Source organism: Parasteatoda tepidariorum, chromosome 9, assembly GCF_043381705.1.
Source record: "Parasteatoda tepidariorum isolate YZ-2023 chromosome 9, CAS_Ptep_4.0, whole genome shotgun sequence".
NCBI classification, from domain to species: Eukaryota; Metazoa; Arthropoda; class Arachnida; order Araneae; family Theridiidae; genus Parasteatoda; species Parasteatoda tepidariorum.
In genome coordinates this window covers 11,981,806-12,009,653 of record NC_092212.1, presented here as the reverse complement: position 1 = coordinate 12,009,653, position 27,848 = coordinate 11,981,806, and the positions used below count along the sequence as shown (strand labels likewise).

The 27,848-nt window shown below is 31.1% G+C and overlaps 1 protein-coding gene and 1 long non-coding RNA gene across 5 annotated transcripts in view; one reads left to right on the top strand and one right to left on the bottom strand.

Annotated features, from left to right (window-relative positions):
- The window catches only part of LOC139426352 (uncharacterized), a 329,054-nt gene that overhangs the window by 13,283 nt on the left and 287,923 nt on the right, over positions 1–27,848 (top strand). The gene's annotated exons all lie outside the window — the stretch shown is intronic.
- LOC107445872 (uncharacterized) overlaps positions 1–27,848 on the bottom strand; it is a 244,730-nt gene that overhangs the window by 192,226 nt on the left and 24,656 nt on the right. For all 4 annotated transcript variants that reach the window (XM_071184745.1, XM_071184742.1, XM_071184746.1 and 1 more), the window contains exon 2: positions 27,626–27,703. The gene's annotated coding sequence lies outside the window, so the exon portion shown is untranslated. The remainder of the gene's footprint in view (positions 1–27,625; positions 27,704–27,848) is intronic.

Here is a 27,848-nt window from a genome sequence, read left to right as displayed (position 1 = left end):
TTATTAAAATAAGTGCAAGATTAATAGCAATGCGAAACGGGTAATTATCTTACCATAGCATAATAATTTTGTGCATGAGCACAATTATTTGTTCCACGCAGAGATAAGGAGCAGTAATTACGAAAATAATAGTTCCGGGAAGAACAAAAATCATATTTTGAAAGGATATCATGTAATTAATAGTCAAGTAAAATATTATCCTTCTTATTATTTAGAAATATGTTATCTTTTTTAAGGAGTAGCAAAATAACAGGACACTCGAGTACATAACAAATACCTTTCTTGAAACAGGAGAAACTTTTACAACAGTTTTATCGTTTCGACGACAAAATCTTTCTAAGATTTATGCATTGTCGTCTGCATACCTTTAGTACTGAAGTAAACTGATTCTTCAAATTATCTTTTCAGGAAGTGAAAGTTGAAGTGGCAGTAAATTATTTAAAACGAGTAACGTAGCAAGGTTTTGTTCTCAAAATGAACTAAGTACCTTGTTATGGAAAGAGAAATTTATTAGAGCAATTTATATGATGTCTTTTTTCTTTGTTCGAGTTTAGTAGAACGATTATTTTTATAGTATAGGCACATGTATAAATGGATTAAAATAGTATCTTTTTTATCGGTCACAATATTGAATGTAAAACCGCTTATGATTTTATACTCCTTTTATCCCAAATTAATGGCATATTAAGGCCTATAATTTTTTTGTAAATTAGTACATTTCCTATTTATGGTATTTATTTCAGTACCTGTCCCGTGAGGGGCTTTAGCTAATTCATCTGACTGAGTAAAAAATTTAAATAGCAGGAGCACAAGTGAGAGGGGGGGGGGGAATACAAAGTTATTAACACGGGATTACAAGGCATGAAATGAATAAAAATAAAAGAATTATTAGTTGTACCTCTCCTTGCCTCGCTTCCCCTCCCTCGGGAGGTTAAATCCCGAGCATTCGTACATTTCCAGTGCTGCGAAATTTCTACACTTTTTGTAAAAAATTATTCTACTGGTAGCTAAATTAATATTTTAATGTATTATTTTTTATTCCTTTAAACTTATTTTTCCCACATCTATGTAAAGTATTTAAAAATCCATTATGCAACGCTACTTCGTTCCAGCTTTTTCTTAGTGAGGCTTCTAAAATGTTGGCAAAATGATCAAAAATTCTGAAATTTTTGTTTTCATGCGTTTACTACTTTAGCAGGGCTGCCAACCTTCAACGTTTTTTGAAAAAAATTATTCTAGTGGCTGATGAGTTACGTTTTTAAATGTATTATTTTTTTATTCATTTAAACTTGTTTTTTTTACACCACATATAAATTACTTGAACGTTCATATCCAACGTCATTTTGTTCCAGCTCTTTCGTGGTTAGGCTTTTAAATTGTTGGCAAAATTACCAAAAATTCTGAAAGTTTTGGTTTTTAAAAGTCTACCACTCTATAAAATGTTTTAGAAAAAGCGTAGTAGTTGGCAGGCCTATATGTTTTGTATTGTTAAAAAAAAATAGATAAGTAAATAAACATTATATTTCACCTGAAATTCGAATCGAAATTTCAAAAGTCTGAATTGTTCTTCTTCTTATTGATTCGCGAATCTCGATTAAAAAAAAAAGTAGTTATAAAAGTTTATCCAAAGGAATCGAATTCTTCCGATATAAACAAACGATTTTTCTTCAATTCATTCTTTCTGCGATTGGAACCCAAATGGAATGTTCGCGTGATTATTGGACATTCCCGAGAGTTCTGCAAACGTTTGTTTTTGCGAGGCTAGTGACCCTCCCCTCTCAAACCAACAAGTTCTTCACCTCGAACATTTCCTTCTATTTCTCATTTACATTTTTCTTTTTACTCAAGAAGAAAAGATGAGCCTTTCGAAATGATGGCATTAGATTCTCAGATAACTATAAATGGAGGGAAAAGAAGAGAGTACAGATGCCTTTTTTTTAGCGGAGTATTACAACTTAAATATATATGGAAGTAACATAAGACTTTTATTTTATGTTTCAATATTTGAAAATATCAGATCTCCGATACTTTTCACTCTTTATTCAATATAAATATAACTTTCCAGAGCACTTTTTTCAGAATGACAAATACTGGTAACTTAATTGTTTCGATTTCTAAATTTATTTCGATGAAACGAAGAAATTTCTGCACGCCAATACACGTTAGTAAATTAACTCACAGATTTTTTGAAGAAAAAAAAATCAATTAAAAAAAACACACACACTTTAGAACATTGTCTTTTCTTTTAGTGAACAATTTTGATATACTGCTCTTTTGCTCCATGGAAAAAGGCTATATTCAGAGATGCTAACTGCTACGGACACGCTAAAACAATTAAATAAATAATAAAATAACGGTAAATAACTACGAAGTAAATTTTGAAAATATTTGACTACTTTTGCTTGCTTTTCAAACAGTATAGAATGTGTGGATGAATGTATGGATAGAGTATGGACAACAGTATGGACATAAGTATTGCTGGATATTGGGGTTATCTCGGCGTTTGGCGCGAAGCGCCACTAACCGATTCTGTTTTGTCGTATTCTAGGAGGTCCTAAATATCTTTTAAATTGTAGTTGTTTTTAACGACAAATCAAGTCCTTAAAGAAGCAAATCTTTAGTTTTGAAGTGAAAATCATCTTTGGAATGGGGAGATCCCCTTGAGTAGAGTTGTGTGATAAAATTAATAGTATTTTGATAGTATGCAGTCTGAGCATAAAAAGGCGGTAATAGGGCTGAAATTCGAATTATCAAGGATTATATCAATATCGAAAAACTTATTGAAATCTGAGGACATAGATACTAGAAAGTGATGAATTATATAAGCCTGCGAATTGTTTGGAAATAGTGGTGGATGGAAATCTACTAAATTGAATTTATTAAACCAAGAATCACAATTAATAAACTACCACTTTAAAATATTTATTCGCTGTCCAGAGCAAGTTGGCATCTCTGTGTTTATAGATAAAACTATTTTCGTGTGTTCTACATTACATTAATTTCTTCAAACCATTTTAGTAACGATAATAATATAAAAAAATTAAAAATTTACTCGAATTATGTGTTTGTAACAATCCTGGATTCGCTGGTCACCGGGGACCCCTGTGGCTCTACGAACAAAGTTAGTGCCGGTCACCGGTGATCCCGTGGCATTCAACGTGTTAAAGCTTTTTTATTCCACTATTAATGTCTGGTTTTAGCCAAAGCCACATTACAGCAATAACTGTACTGATCTTATTGTATTGAGCAATAATTAATAGGTTTTAAAACAGTGGTTCTCATATTATGTCTAGCCTAGGCTTCCCTGAAAGAGTAAAATTTGTTCCGCGAATTAGTTCTTCTTAGAATCATTGATGAGTTTTGAAGCCTCTGGTTTAATATACATCTAACCATTAATTTATAATTTACTTAATCTTTCAGTTGCCCTCATGAAATTATTTTAAGTAAAATGCAATTGAAATAGAAATGGCGTTTTTTAAAAAAAAAAATATGTTTCTAGGAACAATATATTGAACATATTATGAAACGAATAAGGATTTATAAAATAGTGCAGAAATATATTCTGTCCAATCGAAAAAAAAATAATTAAATTCATTCGTAAAGAAATATGCTTCTCTAATTACCATTTTCAACGTTTATAGTAATCCGTTTAAGTTTACCCTTAGGAGTAAATTATAATTTGGTGTATTTTATTAATTTTTAACTTATGTATTAACGAGAAAAACAAATTAATAACTAGACTAGATATAGCATAAGGTGTGCAAATTTACGCGTCGGACATAAAACCTAATTTAAGATTATTATTGATAATACGGTGAAAAATCTTCGTTCCTCTAATTAAATATTTCAAAAATAGTCTTTTATACGTTATAACGTACACAATTGTCGTAATAAACTTTATTCATTAAGTCGGTGTTCCGCAAAAAGAAGGTACATTATTTAGGGTTCCGTAGCCGAAAAAAAAAAAAAAATTGTGAAGACTAAAGATTTACAAAGGAAGATAAAAAGCATTATTACACATAAACTCGATTTGAAAATTATTATTTTAAATTTCATAAAATTAAAATAATAATTTTCAAATCCAATTTAAGTGTAATAAATGCCTTTTCATCTCAGATAATAATTTCTTCTTTCTTCATTACTCTGCACATTATGTTTGTTTAATAAATATCTACTCTGACCGTAGTGACAACATATTTAGTTAAGACAATCGCAAAAATATAAGTTAAAAAAAATTTTTTTTTGTTGTTGATGGTTTCGGATTCTTGACCCTGAAAGTTTGGGGAGGGGTAGCAGCAATTTGAAAAAAAAAAAAGTAATTAAAGTAGCAGTTACAAAGACAACAGTTTAGTAAATAAAATGTCGTCAGCATAATTTAATTAGCACATTTATTTAAGAACCTTGAACCATTAAGATTGCTTCTTAATGGTTCTGTGGTTCTTAAATGTGCTAATTAGTCAAACTAATCAAATTTGCTACTTAGGATTGCATCTTAAGGGTTCGGGGTTCTTAACTGTGCTAATTAATCGAATTAATCAAATGTACAATTTAAGATTTCATCTGAATGGCTCGAGGTCCTTATATATGTTAATCAGACAAACTAAATAGCTATTTGGGATTCCATCTTAATGGTTCAATGGTTCCTAAATGTGCTAATTAATTGCACTAACTAACTGTGCTATTTAGGATTTCCTCTTAACGGTCCCGATTCTTAAATGTGCTAATTATTCTAACTAATTAAATGAGCTATTTAAGATTCCATCTTAACGGTTCAAGGTTCTTAAATGTGCTAATTAATCAAACTAACTAACTGTGCTATTTAAGATGACATCTCACAGTGTGTGCAATATCGATCAAGAGATAAGGAGTTATTTACAAGTGACGACAATGTGAACACGTTGAATGCCACGTTAGTTTTACATGGCTTGCCAAACGGTAAATAACTTGGTATATAAATAGAATTATTTTTGTGTTTTCTATATTGCATTAATTTCTTCAAACCATTTTAGTAACGATAATAATATAAAAGCATCAAAAATTTACTCGAATTATGTGTTTCTAATAATCTTGGCTTCGCCGTTCACCGGTGACCCCTGCGGCGCTACAAACAAACTCAGTGCCGGTCACTGGTGACCCCCATGGCATTCAACGTGTTAAAAATATAAATACCGTGTTAAACAATTTATCTGAATAAACAATGCATCCGTACTAGAAATGATAAAAAGAAAGAAAGAATAAATCTGGGTACAGGTAGGACACGACGATTTCCTCTCACTTGGAAACCTTTTTGCAACGTCTAATTTAAATTTTATATTTCTTGTATATTGTTTTTACATTATTTTTCTTGTATATTGTTTTTCCTATATTGTTTTTCGATGTGATATAAATAACGATAAAAAAAGAAGAGAAATTATGTTTTAGGAGACTGTATTCAATTTGCATTATTTTGGACTAAATTGTGATTTATTCTGTCTGTTCAGAATAATATTGAAGAAACTATTTCCATTTGTCTGTTATTATTACTACAATCCTCCCGCATATTTTTCCATTGGAAAGGGATCGCCGTTGTTTTCCCCATCTGTGTGGAGAAAAAAGTGTGGGGGCCGGTCTAAGTGGGCGGACGAGGCGACATCTGTTCCATCACACACCCAAATTGTCATTTCGTCGGTGTCATTGTTCTCTCACCCAATATTTGTTCTTGAACACGTTCTACAACATAATATTTGTTCTACCTTCTCCACAAGCTCAAATGAAAATGACTCGGATTTTCATTGATGTAGAACGCTGGGCGCCATAAATCTATTACAAAGCTTTAGATCCATTCACAAAGTTTTCGAGAAATTTCCAGGTCTACCAATTTTCTACGCTTTTGGTAAAAATTTATTTTAAGGGTACCTAAGGGTATTTATTGAAAGGGTAAGTTTATGCTTTAATGTAATATTCTCCATTCATCTGAAGTTATTTTCCAAACCACAACTTATAAATGATTTAAAAGTTCATATTTAAAGCCACTTTGTTCCATCCTTACGGGAGCCTCCCCTGGCCGAGCGGTATCACCAGCCAAACGCTGTGCAAAGCGTTGAGGTAGCAGGTTCGAATCCCGCTGTCACCTTGGATGTATCTTCGTGCTGCAGTTCTCTGTATTGTGCTATCTGTTCTTCTGTTTGACAAAAGCTTAGAAAAATAATGCAAACAAGCCTGCAAATGTATTTAAATCCAATAAACCCTAATCCATTCTTTCGCGGTGAGGATTGTAAAGGGTTGGCAAAACTACCAAAATTTCCGAATGTTTCAGATTTTAAAGGTCCAAAATTCTACTAAATTTTTTTCAATTAGCGTAGTAGTTGGCAGGCCTGTATTTCTAATATCAATGTTCTTCTGGGTATGTTCAGTATTTTCGGATGTATATATATATTTACTTAGAGAAAATAAAATATTCTGGTAACTACAAACATAGTAATATATAAAAAAATTATATTAACATTACTAACACTTTTTAATTCTTTCCAGGCTTGTATGAATTCGACAGGTACATTTGGGATAATAAAAGAATCGAGAAAAAGACATACTTGCCAACTTACGGATTTTCCAATTTACGGGATTATTTAATTTTGAATTGAGCTGGGATAGCCTGATCGGTAGGGGGTTGGGTTCATGCTCAAGGGGTCGTGAGGGGTCGTGTTATTTCTACATAAAACCGTTTTTTAAACTTTTTAGCCATCTAACTCTTAAAAGCTAACGCATGTAAGTTATTGGGTATGCTTGCTTATCCACTTTAAAAACTGAATTAAAAAAAAATAATAAAGAAAAATCTCAGATCATTTAATCTTTCGGATCATTTCTTAACTTTGAACCTGGATTTCTTAGTCGCATAATTTAACTCTTGAAGCGCTTACGGAGTAATAATATAAAAAAGGAAAGAAAAAAAAAAGCGAAAGGAATTATTTTCAAGAAAAATAACATTTTATTTTGTCTTACTCTCCCCTAATGCTTTCCTCCAATTCGTCGAAAGAAAATAATGTAGTTTTGCGCAGAACCGTGGAATCAAATTGGATACGCTTTTTAAGTAATCCTTGCGTGTAACTGACCTTCACCTTCATGTTGCGCTTTCTTTAACACTTCACTACCGGGTCAGTCTATTGTAGAAATTAGAAAGAAAAAAAAAAGCAAGAAGAAAAAAAATAAATAAAGAAAAATAAAAGAATAAAATTTAAAGCAAATTGGATTTAAAAAAATGTAAGACATACCTGCCAACTTTTAATCCTTTCCATTATAATTTTTCCCAGTGGTATCAAAATGGAATTAAAACTTCAATTTTAAGCAAATAAATACGCTGTATTTGAGAAAACTAAGTTGACAACCATGATAGTAACGCATATTTATATATGTGCTTAATTTTTGTAAGAATAGTGGTGATCAAAATCATTTGAAACTTAAATTTATAAAAGAAAAAATAGTATATATTTACTACCACTTTAAATATGAAAATAAAATCTTCCGGAAAATCCGGAAGAGTTGGCAGGTATGGTAAGATCTCAATGAAATATAATTAAAAAATACGTTTAATGAAAATTTTGCGTCAAAGGGATAAAAACGAAAAAATTGTGATCGCTTTATAACGATCACTGGTTACCCATTGGTCAGTTTTTTTTTTTTTTTCCTTTCTTGTTTGACTCCGATAAACGCATACCTGCCAACTTTGAATCCCTTCCATTATCATTTTTCCCAGTGGTATCAAAATGGAATTTAAACTTCAATTTAAAGCAAACAAATACGTTGTATTTGAGAAACCTTAAGTTGACAACCATGATAGTAACGCATAATGATATATGTGCTTAATTTTTGTAAGAATAGTGGTGATCAATATCATTTAAAAATTAAGATTATAAAAGAAAAAATAGTATATAATTACTACCACTTTAAATATGAAAGTAAAATGTTCCGGATTGTCTGGAAGAGTTAGCTGGTATGTAAACGCCACAACATTTCAAATCATGGGTTGCAAAAACTGTCTCAATTGATGTTTGTCGTCGGATCGCTTTTCATATCCATACGTGCCAATAACTCTTCCGGATTTTCCGGAAGATTTTATTTTCATATTTAAAGTGGTAGTAAATATATACTATTTTTTCTTTTATAAACTTAATTTTCAAATGATTTTGATCACCAATATTCTTACAAAAATTAGGCACATATATTAATATGCGTTACTATCATGGTTGTCAATTTAAGTTTTCTCAAATATAACGCATTTGCTTGCTTAAAATTGAAGTTTTAATTCCATTTTAATACCACTGAGAAAAATGATAATGGAAGGGATTCAAAGTTGGCAGGTATGCATATCCTGGCTATATACGTGTTTCAAGACGTCACAAAATACTTTTCCTTTTTCAGTATTCATATTTATATTAAAATCACCGTCAAGTCAGTAATTATAAAAATAAAAAGAATATAAAAATACTTTAAATTATTATTATGTAAATACATTAAGAATGACTGCTGGAGAAAATGAATATATATTGAAAAAAAAAGAATTGTAAAAAAATTATCAAACAGTAGCGGTCACCATAGCAACGCATGCAATGACGACGCATGAGCACTGTTTACTATTGCTTAAGGCTCCTATACTATCAGAGCTGACCTATCAAGCAATATTGGAGCAAACAAGTTCGCAAGTTAACGTTATTTTAGTATTCGTTATGTTATTACAGAGATGCCAACGGCTGCGGACACGCCAAAATAATTTAAAAAACGGTAAATAACTACAAAGTAAATTTTGCAAACAGTTGACAATATTTGCCTGCTTTTAAAAATGTAAAACATGTTAAAAGTACTATAAAATGGTGAATTATATAAGCCTACGCATTGTTTAGAAATAGTGGTGTATTAAAATATACTAAATCGAGCTTATGAAGCCAAGAATTACAATTAATAAACTACCACTTGAAAATATTTATTCGCTGTGCTTATGTTAGCTCTTTGCTCCAACAATAAATGATAAGTCGGCCTGTCTAATTCAGGGGCTCTACTATTGCTCTTGAACACAGTTTAAAAGTGTATTGACGTTCAAATAAGGTGCGCACGCCATCTAACCTAAAACAAGACCCATTTTGCCAATGGGTAATAAAACATAAAATTTATTGTATAGTGAACTAATACAACGCAAACATAAAGCACAAAATTTATTTTATATTGTTATATTTTTAAATACAATCTGCAATCCCAGCGTCGTGTAAAAACTAAAAGCCATTTTATCTTTCAAGTTAATAAAATGTTACATTCTTAATTTCCACTTTAATTTAAAATTAACTTTCTTCATTACTTAGGAATTAAGTATCATAACTCAAATCCTCCTACCACAACTATTAGCAAAAATAATAAGCTTCAATTCCAGCATCTATAGTCTACATCAATAATCCAAAGCATCAATAGTGCACAGCATCGAACACTTTACCAATACTGAAATCCTGACCTATGTTACTTCACGTTGACAATCAAACTACAGCCATCCACAGATTACAGTAAGTTGCTCTTATTATTTTCATTTTCTTTCAGTTATACAAGCAAGGTGCTTGTCTCCCAGTAACAGCCACCCCATAGACTGCTGAACTCAAACTGTCTTTTATTTTAACTTTTTATTCTATTTCATGATGTATGGGATATGAGCCTTCTGCGCGGCCCAGGTGTCCAATTTTTTATAAATAAAGAAAGAAAGAAACATAACTCAAATAAATATGTGACCTGGTTTTCATACTACCTCATTCACATAACAAATTGACAAAAAAAGAATTTAATTCTCCAATCACATAAGGTCATACGATGCAACCACTAAGAAAATTGATTTTTTTGGTTACTGGTGAAAATTGCGATTTTCTTTAACCAAAAAAAAAAAAATAATAAAAAAAAAATTAATAAATAAATAAAAAATCAAATTCTTTAATGAAGAAATATGTTTCCGCAAAAACCATTTTAAACGTTTATAATAGCTCTTTTAAGTAAAATATATATCGGCTTATTAAGATAATTTTTAGCTTTTGTATATACATTAAAGAAGAATTCATTATTTGACAAGAGACAGCCGCTACACGGTTTCTTATGGGTAGTCCGATCAGATCACAATGAAGCTAAGCTTGTTTACGAAAGGACCATTTAATAGAACATCTAGTAAAAATAAGGAAGTGATGGCAAGTATACGGCTAAATTTTTTTAAATTTATGAATATAATTGGTTTGTCTTATTTACTTGTTTAACACCAAATATTCAATTCTCAAATATACATGATAACTTTTTCCCAATTACTTTTAAAATAGAACTTGGTTTCATGTGCACTACTGGTTCACTTTTTAAAGAGTCTGCGCAAACTACTTAGCAGAAGCTGTGTTAAGGTTTTCTGATGTAGGATATAGACCAGCGGTTTCCAACTGGCGGCCCGCGAACTAAAATATATTAGTTGTTATTTTTTTGAGGACAATTTTCGTAAAAAATCTGTATGGGTTTAAAATACTTTTCTCGGTAATAAAAACCTAATTTCTTCGTTTCTGTGAAATTTTACCTACCAGCGGTGCAAAAATATTTATTTCTCAGGTTTTGCATTCAAGAAAATATTTATTCAAATACAAAAATCATCGTAAATGTTGCTCTCTTTTATTTCATTTTTTTTTTTTGGTTTTTTTTTTGTATTTTGTGAATATAATTTAGCACGTGTGTATCAGATATTTCTCAAAGAAATTCTCCGTTTTAACTTTTTGAGACCACTCAATTTCGGCGAAAATATTTACACACACATTTGTAAATTTTAAATGTAAATATCTATTCTCTGGTGGTTTGTCTGCTGACAAACCTCAATTTTCTCATAGAACATTTTGTGTGCTACTATGTAAGTTTTATGTCTTAACAACTAGATATCTGTTGCACATTAATTGTTTAATACATAGCTGCACATTAAAGTTATTGTATCCCGAATTATTTAATATGCAGCTTGATATTTTTAAAAATCTACCTCTTATTTTATTTTGTAATTCATAAGTTTTGTTTTGTACAACTTTGTAAAAATCTGACAGTAATATTTAATGTTCCTTCAAAACTAAAAGAGTCTTAGATAAAATTTTGATAAAGTTGCGGCCCGCCATTTGATTTGTGATTTTAATTGTGGCCTCCGGCCTCATGTAAGTTGGAAACCCCTGATATAGACCAAGGACTGCAAATTTAACTGTCGAACATAAATCTTACTAATTTAAAATTATTAATGATAAATATATGAAAAATCTTCTTTCCTCTAATTAAATATTTTAAAAATAGTCTTTTATAGGTTATAACGTTCGCTGTTATCTTAATATTTTATTTATAAATTCGGGATTCCACGGGAAGAAGGATGATTAGTCAGGTTCCGCAGTCAGAAAATTTGAGAACCGCTGGTTTACCACTCTATGAAAAATTTGAGCGCCGCTGGTTTACCACTCTATAAAAAATTTGAGAGCCGCTGGCTTACCACTCTCTAAAAAATTTGAGAGCCGCTGATTTACCACTCTATAAAAAATTTGAGAACCACTGGTTTACCACTCTATAAAAAATTTTGAGAGCTGCTGGTTCACCACTCTATAAAAATTTTTAGAGCCGCTGGTTTATCACTCTCCAAAAAATTTGAGAGTAGCTGGTTTACCACTCTATAAAAAATTTGAGAACCGCAGGTTTACCGCTCTATAAAAAATTTGAGAGCCGCTGGTTTACCACTCTATAAAAAATTTTGTTAACGTAGTTAGCGTTAAGTGGAACCTATCAGATCTGAAAACCAAGTCTGATAAAGTGAATAATCGTAAAATTTGAAAGAAGTAAACAAGTGAGAGAGTAATCTCCGTTTGTTTATATGCGCGATTTTCCATGTCTGGCCCTTCACACATAAATTTCCTCTGTCTTTTTTTCTTTTTTTTCAGCATGTAGTGACTCGAAACGGGGATGGGAAGAAAAAAAAATGTATAGAAAACAAGATTGTTTTTAACGCCTCTGGAGCAATTCATCTGTTGGTGGTAAAAACAGACGGGAAGAAGGTTTTTACTTGCTTATTTGGGATCTCCTCTTAAAGTCCTTGCTTAGAACCCCACCACCACCGTTTGTGGCTAATAAATAATTCAAGTGTTTTGACTACTTTCTAGACCTAGACAATCACTAGAAGCAAAACAAAATAAGGAATGTGAGACTGCGAATTTAATTACGCGGCTGTTTATATTTATAAAATATGAAGCTTGGACTAATACGGTATTCAATGCTCTGCCAGGATTTCTTTTTCTCAAGAAAAATAGTGGTAGAGCTTCTTTTCGAAAAATTTCGTAAATAGCGCTGTTAAGGCTGGATTTAATTCTCCACATAAATATTTAAGATTTTTACTGAATGAGTTATTTTTAATTACGTAGTTTTTAGAAATGAAAGACTCCACTGAAATGTATACACTTCTTCTAAATAAGATATTGCAAGTAACATTGATATAAAAAAGAAAGGAATAAACTCTCCATATAAGTATCTATGACTTTTACTAAATAAGTTTTTTTTAAAAATTACATTGTTTTTTGAAATGAAGGACTTAATTCTCCACAGAAACATCTACACTTCTTCTAAATAAGATATTGCAAGTAACATTGTTGTAAAAAAGAACGGATTCAACTCTCCATATTAACATCCACTATTTTAACTAAATGAGTTATTTTGAATTACTTAGTTTTTTGAAATGAAGGACTTAATTCTCCACAGGAACGTCCACACTTNAAAGAAAGGATTCAACTCTCCATATAAACGTGTACTATTTTAACTAAATGAGTTATTTTAAAATACGTAGTTTTAGAAATGAGGGACTTAATTTTCCACAAAGACGTCTACACTTCTTCTAAATAAGATATTGCAAGTAACATTGTTGTAAAAAAGAAAGGATTCAACTCTCCATATAAACGTGTACTATTTTAACTAAATGAGTTATTTTAAAATACGTAGTTTTTTGAAAAGAAGGACTTTATTCTCCACAGAAACGTCCACACTTTTGCTGAATAAGATATTGTAAATAGCGTTGTTGTAAGAAAGGAAGGATTCAACTCTGAGCAAACACTTTTTTAAACCTAAGAAAAGTATCATTTCTAAATTGTATAAATGCTTTTCAATGCGAGGTTTTTGCATTTTTTTTCCAAGCCAGATACGGATTACATATAAAAATAAAAACTTAACATTTCTCCAATAAATAAAAATTTCCTCTGGAGTTCTCATACAATGTGTCCATGCAAAATCAAAATAATTTTAAATCAAATGATAGAGGATCAATCTAAAAGTAGTTTAAATATTTAAAGAAATCATTTGCTAAAAGTGGAAGTTGACAAATAAGCAATTTAATTTTTTTGTAATAATTAACCTAACTAGACCAAACTACCAGTTATATTTATGAACTAAAGTTTATATAATTTAACAGTTTACTTCTTGCAGTATTGCATCGTTTCAAAATTAAACGTTGTTAAAGTTGGCGTGAAAACATGCTAACGAAAGTAAAACTTTTCCGTTGCGACCAAAAATTTTTTGATGACATTTTTTTTTTAGCTTCTATTGGATCCATATCTTCAAAACAGCGGCTACCCCCAACCTGTATTTTTAAAATGAAAAATGTATTATTTGAAAATTTATTTACGTACTATTATTATTTATTAAAAAATGTATTATGCAAATATTTAAAACAATTCTTATATGCGTTACTTAAATTTTATCTATACTAATTGTAATCGTAACATATCGAACGAACTATTAGAGTTTCCACGAAGATGAGCTGCAAAAACTTGAATTAATTGGAAAAAATGTAATAGAAATTAAAAAGTCTTTTTAAAGAGATTTATTTTATGCTATTTTTGACAAATACAAAATTGGAATAGCAACAAGCAATCGTTTTTAACCGCATTCTTAAGAATAATTAACAATAGGATAAATATTTTTTAATCTTATTGATAACTATCCATTTATTTTAAATATTGGAAAACATTATTTGTTATGTAGTATCATTTGCAAAAACTTGAATTAATTGGAAAAAATGAATTAGAAATTAAAAAATCTTTTTAAAGAGATTTATTTTATGTAATTTTTGACAAAAACGGAAAAGTAACAAGCAATCGTTTTTAACCTCATTCTTAAGAATAATTAACAATAGGATTAAAGGTTTTTAATCTTATTGATAACTGTCCATTTATTTTAAATACTGGAAAACATCATTTGTTATGTAGCATCATTATCAAAATCAGGAATTAATTGGAAGAAATTGGAATAGAAATTAAAAAGTATTTTTAAAGAGATTTATTTTATGTTATTTTTGACAAATTCAAAATTGGAATAGCAACAAACACTCGTTTTTAACCTCATTCTTAAGAATAATTAACAATAGGATAAATGTTTTTTAATCTTATTGATAACTATCCATTTATTTAAAATAATAGAAAACATTATTTGAAATGGAGTTTAGTTTTGAGTAACAAACTTTCCCTTATATGTTGTTGTTATGATACATTTATGTTGCTTAGAGTGAATTTCTAGGAACACAGATGACCTACAAATAGTTTGTTTATAAATACTCACTCAAAACACCGCTTTTAGCAGCAGCAAATACTGACTAAATGGATACAAAGCCCATCTTTGAATAGAACAAAAACAGAAACGGAATTTTCGCCAAAAAACATTCTTTATCCCCCGAAAGCGACCTGACCCCGCATCATATTACGTAAAGGGTGCTTTTTCAGAATTTTTTTTCATTCCCTTTCAGGAGAATTTTTGGAGAAGCTATACAAGAGGTATATATACTTCCAGAGGATGACACTCTTTAAGAATGAAAGAAAAAAAAATAGAGAGTTGAGTTGAGAGGATTCCCATCTGTCATTGTTTTGGTTTCCCCTCTTTTTTTTTATATCGTTACCTGTTTTGTGTCAGGATTTTTTATAACTACACTTAAAAAAGTAGTCTTTAAGCCAGAAGAAATCTTCGAGATAAGGCAAGAGGATTATGACGCCAAAAGTACCGTGTTGGCGATAGTGAGAAAGAAGCCAAAGTGGGTTGTGATGGATCTGATAGAATGAAAAAGAGAAGTGGGATTTTGTTTAAGAAGATGACAGATTAAGTGATTTTTGAAGAACATTCATCTGTGGTGTATGGGAGAAATGGCTAATAGATAAAGCAAAACAAGCAGCCAAGGTTTCCAAGTGGAGTTGGAAGAGACTAAACAGTGAACAGCTTTCCATATTCACTGACAAACATGAGCTTCGCCAAAATAAATAAAATAAAATAATAAAAATAACATAGTCTTCAGAGGTCGCTGTAGTACGGGCGAAACGCCTCATGGAAAATTCTCTTTCACCGTAAGCAACTTAAAATTTAAAGTTATTGAAAAAGTTCGAATAAGCATACATAAAGTGAGCTATGAAGTTTCAAATTTTCAAGGCGAATTACTCTAGGACAGCGGAACCCAAATAATGAAGCCAAGGTTTCCGTGGAAGAATAAATGGGGGTTCCGCGAGTTATTAAAAATTCTCTTTCACCGACATAAATAATTTAAAATTGGAAGTATAGTAAAAATTCGAATAAGCATACCTAGAGTGAGGTATGAAGTTTCAAATTCAGAAAATCCACAGCGGCCATGTCGTATGATTATGCGGCATGTAAAAGATCCCTGGAGTGCCTCTTTTCAGTTTTNTGCACTTTAGCATCCAAATAGAGTCTCGGTGCTGCCATCTAGTGTGGCTGAAACTAGACGTCCAAATTAACATGACCAACGGTATCTCACCCATTGTGGTGGTCCTGAAAGAGTGGATACCACCTCTGGAGAACGCACTAGGTCTGATCATCGGTCGCGCAGCTCGCATCGATGGTCTGCATCAATTGCGCAGCTCATTGGAAATAAAATAAAAAGTTTCTAATTCTCAAAACGAATTTTCAAAATATCAAAAAGCAAACAAATCACGCTACTCTAGGACAGCGGATCACAAATGGTGTTCTTCCTGAGGTTCCATGGATTAATTAATGGGGGTTTCGCTAGTTAGTACTTTTTATATAACCAGTGATGAATTTTGAAACCTCAGATGAAATTCAACCTGTAGTTCAAAATGTATTCAATCTTTCGGTTGTCTTTATGAAATCATTTCAAGTGAAAATGCCAATGAAATAGAAATGGCACTTTTTAAAAGAGAGTGTAATATTTCTAATAACAATACAACGAACAAATTATGAGAAGAACAAGCATTGATAAAATATGGCATTAGTGTTTCATATCACGCTTTTCAAATCAAAATAAAATAATTAAATTCCTTATTAAAGAAATATGTTTCTCTAATTACCATTTTCAACGTTCATAGCAGTTCTTCGAAGTTTTCATTTCGAAGAAAATCATTATTCGGCTAAGTTTATTTATTCTCAGCTTGTATCTATTCTCCAAAAACAAATTCATAAGTAGATTAGATATGTAACAATTACTGCAAATATTAATGTCGGACATAATACCTAATTTAAGATTATTAATGATGAAACGATGGAAAATCTTTATTCCTCTAATTAAATATTTTAAAAGTCTTCTATAGGTTATAACGCTTACAATTATCTTAATAAACTTAATTCAAAAAGTCGAGGTTCCGCTGAAAGAAGGTTCATTATTTAAAGCTTCGTCGCAAAAAAAAAAAAAGGGTTTGGGAACTGCTATTTTAGGAATAAGTTGTGGGGAGGTTATCCTCAAATAATTTTACTGCATTTGGATGTTTTGAAGATACATGTTTTTTTCAACTCAACATTTGAAACTTCATTGTTTACTCTAGATTTACCCTAAGTTATTTTTCTCTAAACTTCATATTTTAAAATACCAATTGAGGAAAAACAGTATTTGCCTTGCAAAGTTTCTTCTCGCGGTATAGCGTTTACTGAATAACTTTATTAAACTTGAAGCATATGTTTTATTTTAAAATGCATATCTATCTGGCTGAAAATAATTTGCTGGATTTTAAAGAAACAAATATTTTAAACTTAAAAAAAAAAAAAAAAAAAAAAAAAAAAAAAAAAAAAAAGGCAAATTCAACGAGATTTTTTCTATTTGGTGAAAAACCATTGACAGTGTTTCTCGAAATTTAGTTCCCAGAGAAAACAAAAAGGCCACAGCTTAACTGCCTTATTCGTGAAGTTAAGCTGTTATTTTAAACTATATCTATCATCACGCTGTAAACGTATCAATAACATAAATAACTACAAATGTATTGAAATTTTTCAAAAATGGCCAAATTGTCGAGAATTTTTTACCAAAATGAAAATTATCAAGATCAGTAAATAATTCTCAATTTTTGGAAACATTTATGACATCAGATAGTGCAGTGCTTGAAATGTTTTTTAATGTTAAAAAATTAGTCCATAAATGCTTTACATTTTCACAAAACTGTGCTTTTTCTTAATATTGGCGTCTTGGGCCTTTTTCTGAATTAACATAGAAAGAGCTGTCTAAAAATAGGCTAAACTTAATCTAACATTCAAAAATAACTGTTGCTGACTAACAGTAATTATGAAAATAAGCATATTATTCACAATGAATGTGATTTCATGAGACGGCAGAGCCTTAAAAAAACAGTTGGAAAAATATTTGTAAAATTAAAAGAAAAAATGACTACAAACGCTTTTTATTTTCACAAAACTGTTATTTATTCTGATACTGACGTTTTGCACCATTTTTAGAATTAACATATGGAAAGCGTTGTTTAAAAATAGGCTAAACTTGACGTAACAGTCAAAAATAACTGTTGCAAACGAACAGTAATTATGAAAATAACATATTATTCACAAAAGCGGGATTTTATATGACGGCAGAGCTTTCAAAAAACTGCCGGAAAAAGTTTTCAAAAATTAAAAAGCACTGAAAACGCTCTGTTTTTTTTTTTTCTTCTTCAAAACTGCTGACTTTTTCTTACACGGATTGTCCGCGCTATTTTCATAACCAGCATGAAGGACATTGATCAAAGATGGACAACAGCGTGGGTCGAAAAAGTCGAAGTGTTATAAATTTTTTAACGATGGTGAGGAAAAGTTAATAACAGCCATTTAAATCTTACAAGTCTGAATCGTTATCTCCTACGACCGCAAAGCCGTAAAAATTTCTCTAAAAATGATTGAAATTCATAAAATTCTCGGTTTTATTGATTGGTCTTGCGACAGTGCTTACAAGTTATAATTATTTTTTCTTATAATAACAGGATTATCTGTACCAAACTTTAGAGTTATAACTTAATATTTTCTTTCGCGTCAAGTCACCGAAGTATGGATTTATCCATTCTGATCGGTGAAATAAATCTTTTGAAATGATATTATTTGTTCCCTCAATTGAGCCATTCAAACTTCGGTACCTTTGAGGCTGTAAAAGATATTAAGTTATAACTCTAGAGTTTGGTACAGATATTAACAGATAAAAAAACAAACAAACAATAATTTGTAGAGAGGCGTGGTGGTTCAGGGGATAGAGCATTCGCCTTCCTATGAGGTGAACAAGTTAGAATCCCAGTGATGGTTGGTCGATACGAATTCCGCACCCGGTTCGCACTTACCTCACGTAAAATATTCTCATAGATGGATCATGGGTTAGAGTCCCCTTGCAGTCGCACTAACTGTGGTAGGTTTTCATGATTTGCCTCTCCATGTAACCCAAATGCTTGTTAGTTCCATCCAGATGTCCTCGATGAAGGCAGATTTATTCCAATAATTGATCCAAGAGTTCCCTTGTCTTCTGGATCGGGATCAAAATTAAAAGCCTACTGAGTTGAACATTAGTAGTTGTAAAACCGTGAAATAAAGTAATTTGTGGGTGCTTTTAGTCGAATTTCAACAAGCTTGAGACGCCGAAGATATTAGTTCATGATTATCAAATTTTGATGATAGCAAATAGCAACTTTTCGGCATTGCCTTTAAAAGATTGGCACACTTCGACTAGTGGGCTATAAACTTAATCTAACAGTTATGAATAACCTAACAGTTATGAAATTCACAACAATTTCGAAAGAAAAAAAAATATTATTCTCTAAAAAGTGTTACGAAAGAGTTTTCAAGGAAATATGAAATTAAGAAACTGTGTAAACAATTTTTATGTAATTCAAATACAAAAAGGCGAGTAATGTTTATGATATTAAAACATATGATGTCAGAGAAAAAAAAACGATTTTAAGAGAGCACTCTATATTTTGATCAATTAAACTAATATAATTAACCATTATTCAATTACAATTAATTACTATCAATTCAATTTAATCTACCTTTTTTAATTAATACAAATCAATTTAAATTAATTTTTCGATCAATTTAAACGATCAATTTTAATTTATTATTCACTGAGTATATTGAGATTTTATACACAGTGTATATCAAGATTTTATATATTTAATCTACCTTATTTAATTAATATAAATCAATTTAAACAATCAATTTAAATTTGTTATTCACTGTGTATACCAAGATTTTTATTTTAACTTTTAACTTTTTTTATTTTAACTTTTTGTAAGCCTAAATAGTTCGATAAATAATTCAGTATTTCATTGTGAATGTTGAAGCATTTATTTTAAATGTAATTTAAAGCTTTTAAGTCACAAAGTATAAATCGTCAAACAGCTGGCAAACGAATGGCAATGAAAAGGTGTGGTATTTTTTTTGTAAAATTGGTTTCTTGCCGAACGGGTAACTTGCCAATGACTCGTGAAAATAGAGCAGTTACATTTATTCTTACGTATACGAAATCTGTTAGAATGCTGCTCAATCAATAAAATTGAGTTTCTTTTATATATTCCAAAGCAAAGATTAACTATTAAAAAAAACGTGTTATTCTACCTGAATATTCTATGCTTGAATATTTTTTTTATAGTACGTTTCTTTAACGCAGGTCTAAAAATCGCCAAATAAATGTCGTAAATCTTTCTACGGCTTCTCTGAGAAATATAGCGTAAAGAAATAAATACCTAACATTTTTCGCCATTTCAAAAAAAATGTTCATGATTTATTCAAGGCAGTTGTTCTTATTCCACCCATTTCAGTTTATTTCTTAAATGAATAACCAAAATTCCTGGAAAAGATTTTAGTTTTTTATTTTAAGCATTAGATACCTGAATTCACCCACTTTGGAAGGATTAACCGCCACACATGTTCTTTAAAGTAACTGTTTTAGGCAATTTCATTTATTAAATGTGGAAAAACAGATGGAGCTTTCGCAAAAAATGGATAAATGTCCGTTCTATTACAACCCTAGCAGCAAAATAACTTCGGTCCTCATTAGACCAATATTCACGAGTTTCGGTTCAATAAGGGTTAAAAGGGCCAGCTATTTATCTAATACTTGTCCTATATAGAATTGTTCGATGCACCCGATATTTAACAGCCACTGTACAACCAATATCTGCCCTGTATAGAAAAGTCAACTTCATCCAAATTTTACAGCCACTGTACAACATATCTGCCCTATATAGAATTGTCAGATTCCCCCGATACTTTACAGCCATTATACAACCAATCTGCCCTATATAGAAAAGTCAGATTCGCCCGATACTTTACAGCCACTGTACAACCAATATCTGCCCTATATAGAATTGTCAGATTCACCCGATACTTTACAGCCACTGTACAACCAATATCTGCCCTATATAGAATTGTCAGATTCACCCGATACTTTACAGCCACTGTACAACCAATATCTGCCCTATATAGAATTGTCAGATTCACCCGATACTTTACAGCCACTGTACAACCAATATCTGCCCTATATAGAATTGTCAGATTCACCCGATACTTTACAGCCACTGTACAACCAATATCTGCCCTATATAGAATTGTCAGATTCACCCGATACTTTACAGCCACTGTACAACCAATATCTGCCCTATATAGAATTGTCAGATTCACCCGATACTTTACAGCCACTGTACAACCAATATCTGCCCTATATAGAATTGTCAGATTCACCCGATACTTTACAGCCACTGTACAACCAATATCTGCCCTATATAGAATTGTCAGATTCACCCGATACTTTACAGCCACTGTACAACCAATATCTGCCCTATATAGAATTGTCAGATTCACCCGATACTTTACAGCCACTGTACAACCAATATCTGCCCTATATAGAATTGTCAGATTCACCCGATACTTTACAGCCACTGTACAACCAATATCTGCCCTATATAGAATTGTCAGATTCACCCGATACTTTACAGCCACTGTACAACCAATATCTGCCCTATATAGAATTGTCAGATTCACCCGATACTTTACAGCCACTGTACAACCAATATCTGCCCTATATAGAATTGTCAGATTCACCCGATACTTTACAGCCACTGTACAACCAATATCTGCCCTATATAGAATTGTCAGATTCACCCGATACTTTACAGCCACTGTACAACCAATATCTGCCCTATATAGAATTGTCAGATTCACCCGATACTTTACAGCCACTGTACAACCAATATCTGCCCTATATAGAATTGTCAGATTCACCCGATACTTTACAGCCACTGTACAACCAATATCTGCCCTATATAGAATTGTCAGATTCACCCGATACTTTACAGCCACTGTACAACCAATATCTGCCCTATATAGAATTGTCAGATTCACCCGATACTTTACAGCCACTGTACAACCAATATCTGCCCTATATAGAATTGTCAGATTCACCCGATACTTTACAGCCACTGTACAACCAATATCTGCCCTATATAGAATTGTCAGATTCACCCGATACTTTACAGCCACTGTACAACCAATATCTGCCCTATATAGAATTGTCAGATTCACCCGATACTTTACAGCCACTGTACAACCAATATCTGCCCTATATAGAATTGTCAGATTCACCCGATACTTTACAGCCACTGTACAACCAATATCTGCCCTATATAGAATTGTCAGATTCACCCGATACTTTACAGCCACTGTACAACCAATATCTGCCCTATATAGAATTGTCAGATTCACCCGATACTTTACAGCCACTGTACAACCAATATCTGCCCTATATAGAATTGTCAGATTCACCCGATACTTTACAGCCACTGTACAACCAATATCTGCCCTATATAGAATTGTCAGATTCACCCGATACTTTACAGCCACTGTACAACCAATATCTGCCCTATATAGAATTGTCAGATTCACCCGATACTTTACAGCCACTGTACAACCAATATCTGCCCTATATAGAATTGTCAGATTCACCCGATACTTTACAGCCACTGTACAACCAATATCTGCCCTATATAGAATTGTCAGATTCACCCGATACTTTACAGCCACTGTACAACCAATATCTGCCCTATATAGAATTGTCAGATTCACCCGATACTTTACAGCCACTGTACAACCAATATCTGCCCTATATAGAATTGTCAGATTCACCCGATACTTTACAGCCATTGTGCAACCAATATCGGCCCTATGAAGAATTGTCTAGAGTGCCTTGAATTGTCCAATTCACTCTATATTTTACAGCCAATGACAACTGATATCGGTCCATATATAGAATTGTCAGATTCACCCGATATTTTATATTCATTATTCAGCAAGTACAGGCCATATATAGGCCATTTTATGACCAATATTAAAAAATCTAGACATTAAAATTGGTCCTTTGGTGCATGCTCTTATAAGACCCATATTGAGTCTAACAGGGGTCAAGGTAAAATTGATGCTAGGGAATGTATGTGTCCTTCAGATTATAGAAAATTCTTTGCAAATTCAATAAGTTAAATAATAAATTTATAACATGTGATTAAGATCAATAAATAATAAATTTATAGTACAGGCACATTTAAATTTCAATAAATTGAAATCTTGATAGAACTTAATACTTGTAGAGCTTAATAAAAGCAATAAAAAAGTATATTTTTAGAGCATTAAAAAATATTTTTTTGTGAACAGGCATTTGATACATTTCATACAATGCATGTAAATCAAAGTTCTGAATTTTTACACTTTTTATTTCGAGCTTTTTTCCTTTGGTGACAAAATAGCAAATTTGACAAATTAGAAAATATTTCTAATAATGTTAACGAAAATAAGACAGTTGTTTAATTTGTTACTTATCTCAGCTCATTCGAACGTTCGATAGATAAAAAGGAATCGGCAATAATAAAGGATTTGTTAGCATTTTATCTTTTATCTTAATTTAATCAAATTTCCCTTTTTTTTTTCATTTATCTGTTATGTTAATCAAATTTCCCTTTTTTTCTAATTCATCTTTTAAATTAATCAAATTTATTTCGTTAATTTACTGGGTAAATAAAAGATAATGCGGATAAATTTAATTAATACGAATGAGTTTAAGAAGTTTGCAATTATCGATTAAAATTTTTTTTAATAATAATTATTCAACATGTTATATTTATTTATTGCTTCAAAAAATTTTGAAAAAATTCAAGAAGTTTGCAATCATTGGTGAAAGTAGCTTTTATTTTTATTAAAATTATTCTACATGTTTAATTTATTCATTTATGTGCTCAATACGGTGCTACGATTTCTACTTGCATTAACGATCAGTTATGCCAATTTGTATTCACTATTCTTTTAAAAAGACGGTTTTCTTTTCAAAAAAGTAAAAATTGGTATCAAAATTTTTTCATTGTTAGTATTTATTCTGAAGAAATAAATATGATAATAAATTAATAACAGAACTATTTGTATTTGGATAACAAGTTATATGAACTATGATCCGTTTATCACTGAGGATATTTCACGGCAGCACTGCGGTTGCTAAGCACCGGGAGCAGAATTCACATTTACCAGCCATCACTGGGATTCGAACCTAGGTCACCTCACTGGGAGGCGAGCTCTCGATCTTCTCAGCCAGCACAGCACAACTTTTAATTTTTTGAAAAAGTAGCCTAATTTCAAGTTTTCCTAATTTTGCTCTATAGGTACTTACGTAATATTTGAACAGTCCCATATTTAAAAAAATGATAATTTTTAATCCATTTTCGTAATCGTTTTTAATGATTAATATTCCATACAAGTCATTGTAAACAGTAGATTAGAAAAAGCTAAATATTGTATCTATAAACAATCTCTAAGTTGTCGACCTTTTTTCCTGGTCAATTTCAATCTTCACATCCACTTAGCTGAAACTACACAAAAGATAAAAAAAAAAACTGTTTACTTCTAAATCACTCAATGAAGCGAAGCACAATCCAATCCTAAACACCCTTTTAGAATCCTAAAATAGAGTTTTTAACTGCTTAAAGGGTCTTTCAAACATACAAAACGTTTTAAAATAGATTTTAACTATCGGTTCTTTGGACTTAGGATTTTGGCAGAGATGAGGGCAAACAGTGACGAATATATTCAACAATCTCCGGCAATATATTTTAATTCTTTATCTAGTTTGCTCCAAGAGTCATCGTTTGACTATGTCTATGCATGTACAATGCACACACGAAAAAAAAAAAAAAACGGTGATAACTCCTTGAATAACCTTCATTCTAATGATCGGATTTTCACGTGCATGTTAATGGTTTCTGGGGGTGACTTCAAATTTGCTAATTAATTATCGCTAACTATTAATTAAATTACGAAATCAGACACCACAAAAACGCACTTTTTTCTGAATGAACATGTTTTTATTATTTTTTTTATTACATATTCGGATTCCTGACCCTCAAAATGGAGGGCGGGTAGACAAAATTTCGAAAATATTGGATCGTAAATTGGGGAGCTACTAAGTTACATATATTTGGAGATAATCCCAAAAAACAGCCAAGCAAGCTGTCACCTCAAATGAACATTTTAAGATTGCCCATAGACTAATTCAAGAGAGGAATACCTTATTTTGTTCCATTGCTAAGCAACCAAGTTCAGGCAATTAAATAAAAAGAAATTGAATGAAATAAAATATAATTGAATGAAAATAATATTGTGTGCTTGCTCGGAGAGGTTTATTTATTAATAGCATGTATTGATGCATTTATTCAACGTATGCAATTAAAAAAAACTTCGAATACTAAATAACTCTGATAACTAAAAAATTAGGCATTACTACTGTTTTGTAAAGTAAACGTATTTTGTGTGATTGCAAATAGTTTCGTGGACGAAGTTACACTGATTATCGAGCAAATTGTATAGGTTTAGACTTTGCCCCCAACAGAATCGAGAACAGAATCTAAAGAAACGTAAATCTATGTTAATCAGAATAAAATTTGAGTTCTTTAAATTGTATGGTTTTTAATTTAGCTGCAAAAATCTGTTTTATCGATCGTAAAAATCTGTAAGAAATAAAAATGATTACGAGACAATCATGAGGGTTAGTGTGCGAAAACAACTGTCACAAAACTATGAGAGGTGAACAATGTCACAAAATTTAATAAAGGTATAAAATTAAGCCAATATTAATTTTTTTACTCATAAAATATCCATATCTCGCTAACCCCAACCACAAAAAGTCCTCTTAATGAGTAAAAAGTGGTCATATAGATATGCAAAAACCAAGTGTATATATCCTCATATCCTACACTTAAGCTTTAAAAAAGCACTATATGCACGATGAAAAAGCACTATTTAAAAAAATACTATCTAAACGTAAAAATTTATGCAGTCGACACTCGATATAACGACACTGGTCGTCAAAACGAAAATATATGGTTATAACGAGAGGTGTCTAAATAGTGAGCACATAAAACTATTGCGAATATTTATTCACAATTTATAAATACTGTGACAGACGGATTATGGATTAGAGTCCCCTTGCCGTCAGGCAAACCTAAGGAGATTTTTGTGATTTTCCTCATCATGTAACGTAAATACTCGTTAGGTTCATCAAAAAGTCCTCCACGGAAGTAAATTTCTTTCAATGCTTGATCCAGGAGTTTCTCTGTTTTATAGATTGGGTTCAAAATTACAAGGCTACGGAGTTGAACACTGGTAATTGTAAACTAAAAAATTGGCTCGACTGTTCAATGACGGTTGTGAAAAAACTTATAAAAACTGGATCTATATGTAACAACAAATAATAGTGGTTTGAATTCTTTTTGTAGTTTTTGACGATTCATTGATTCATTTTCAACAAGAAGACGTTTTGCAAGACTAAAAATAATTAATACCTGTTTGTGGAGTGGTTTTTTTTTTTTTTTTTTTTTTTTTAANTTTTTTTTTTTTAATTAAAAAAAAAAGAACAAAAATACGAACGATAAATTGGAATGTACAATTTAGTTTGGGTGCTCCTAATGGACAATAAAATAAAATTTTGTCTATGGAATAACAAACAGGATTTTATGAATCAGCCATTATAATGGAAGGATTGTAGTAATGAATAGTCGTACTAAAGAGTGTTGTCCATTAATAATATATTTTCGTAAACAGAACTACCCTCTGGCTGTCACGAGAGCTCCACCAGACATCAGTCTCGCATTCTGGCGGTTACTATGGTTACGAAGATAAGTTATGAAACAGGGGCGGGCGTGAGGTTATAAGAAGACGTCATACCACTGGATAAACTTTACATAGCAATACTTTATCACCTCCATAACTAATTTGAAATTAAAAATATAGAAAAAGTGAGTTCAGACGAACCTTGAGTAAGCCATGAAGTTTACCGAAAATAAATTTTTAGAACATCAAAATGAAAACAAATTATATAACTTAGAAAAACGCAATGGCGATGTTCTCTCCCAATAATTTGTTTGCATATTTATTTTTATTTTCAGCAATTGAAACTACATGGTTTACTCTGAGTTTGCTACATGAACTTTCTATATTTCAAATATTAAATTAGTTAGAAACAGATTAAATTAATTAGGCATAGCGTCCTCTTAACCGTTTCGCATTGGTTGATTTAGGAAGAGTCGGGTTGGTCAATAGATTTAATGCGATGCATTTACAAATATTAGCTAGTTTATCACTTTGGTCATACCTTCAAGTGCGAATGTACACTCATGAACAGTGTATTTGAATAGAAGAGAGCATATTTTCTCTGTTATTTTCAATAAATTTAATTTCTTAAAGAAAATAAATGAGCGTTAACAGCTTAACGAAATTGTAAATCTTTGATAATTTCCTTGCACATCTTAAATTCGCTATCGATAAAGGCATAAAAAGTTAAAAGTAAATTGCACAAATTCGTAAAAAAAAAATAAATAAATAATGGAATTCAAATAAAAACAGGCTCATCTAAACAAGAATAAATATCTCTTAATAATTCATCATGTTATAATAAGCCGATTTCTTATTCAAAACCTTTTTGGAAAATGGGAATAAATCAAGTCCCGCAGCAAAGCTAGAAGTAACCACGGTTCAAAAGTAATTAAATTTTTTTTTTAAAGATAGTTGCAGCTGTATTTGATTTCATTTTTCAAAAAAGTAGTTGTGGTTAACTACAAAAATAATGTATTTTTTTCGACCGCTGTTTTCAGTCTGAAAAAGTTCTCGTGCGGAAGCTGGATAAGCTCTTTCTTATGTAAAAATGTTTCTTCAGATTATTTCCGTCACAGTTAACTTCAATACATATTATAACAGATCCCTTCAGGACTTGTTCAAGAAATTTAAAGAATGAATATCTGATGTAGTTCTACCACCTCACAACAATAATATTAAAGCTTTGAACGAATTTTTTACAATTTAATTCACTTACCAGAAAGGATAAATAAGATTTTCAGAATCTTCGATTCCTTAAGGCTTTATCATAGACTTAAAAGGTGTTACATCCAAACTGAAAAAAAAAATAGTAAAATTGCAATTTAACTCCTTAACAGTGACATATATTTCAGAAAAATGGACCAAAAATGTAAAATTTTTCTGAGTGTTTAATTTTGTTCTTTATTATTATAAAATTATTATTATAATGGTTTCTTATT